The sequence below is a fragment of the Propithecus coquereli genome, unplaced genomic scaffold (assembly GCF_000956105.1).
Source record: "Propithecus coquereli isolate 6110/MARCELLA unplaced genomic scaffold, Pcoq_1.0 Scaffold414, whole genome shotgun sequence".
NCBI classification, from domain to species: domain Eukaryota; kingdom Metazoa; phylum Chordata; class Mammalia; order Primates; family Indriidae; genus Propithecus; species Propithecus coquereli.
In genome coordinates this window covers 665,041-665,984 of record NW_012149886.1, presented here as the reverse complement: position 1 = coordinate 665,984, position 944 = coordinate 665,041, and positions in this window count along the sequence as shown.

Genomic DNA, 944 nt, shown 5'->3' with positions numbered 1-944 from the left:
CTGTTTGCTCTTGTGACCGTTTCTTTGGCTGTGCAGAAGCTTTTTAATTTGATCAGGTCCCATTTATTTATTTTGGTTGTTGCTGTGATTGCCTTTGGGATCTTCTTCATAAAGCTTCTGCACAGCCAAAGAAAAAATATTTTCAATACAATCTTATCTAGAACTTATCATTACCCCCAATAACAATGTAAGTATCACTTTTACTCACATATATTGTGTATGATATATGTTCTAGATTTTTTTTTTTACTGAAAACAAATCTTGGTTGATTTTTCTTCTGAAAGTTGAGATTCTTAGTCTCCCACTCATTCAGTGGCCTGATTTGTTAAATGTTGTAGATTCATTTTTCACTGCAGTGTTAATTAGGGCATTCGGGCTAAGGAGAATGACAGAAATTTTTGAACATGAGATGTGGGATTTACACTGTTGAAGTTTGCAATATTGGATTACTTTCTATCTCTCTCGTGGGATGATTTCTTAGCAACCTATTCTGGGATTTCTTTTGCAATTTCCTTAGCATTTTTTTGACCATTTTACCTTACTATCTCACAAAAAAACCAAAACCAAACAAAACTCAAACTATGATTCTGAAACATATAAATTGGTTTATGTATTATATCATCTGTCTCATCTATGTATTATATAAGCATATTTAGCTTTACAATATTATCATATTTCTCTTCCCTTTGTTTTTATTAAGAGACGTATTTAGTTTTCAGAAGCTGGTAAATGTCAGTTCTGAAAATAGTGTTGAAAGTGGTGTAATCTCATCTCGGTATCAATTGTCTAATGAATTAGGTAATATAGTCTATATTTTTAACAACAATTTGGCACAAAGAATCCATTTCAGGGCTTTGCATAGTTCCATACCAAGGTTCATTTTAGGCCTATCTGCAATGTACATTTCTTTCTAAGACAAATTAATTCCTTACATCTTCATCATA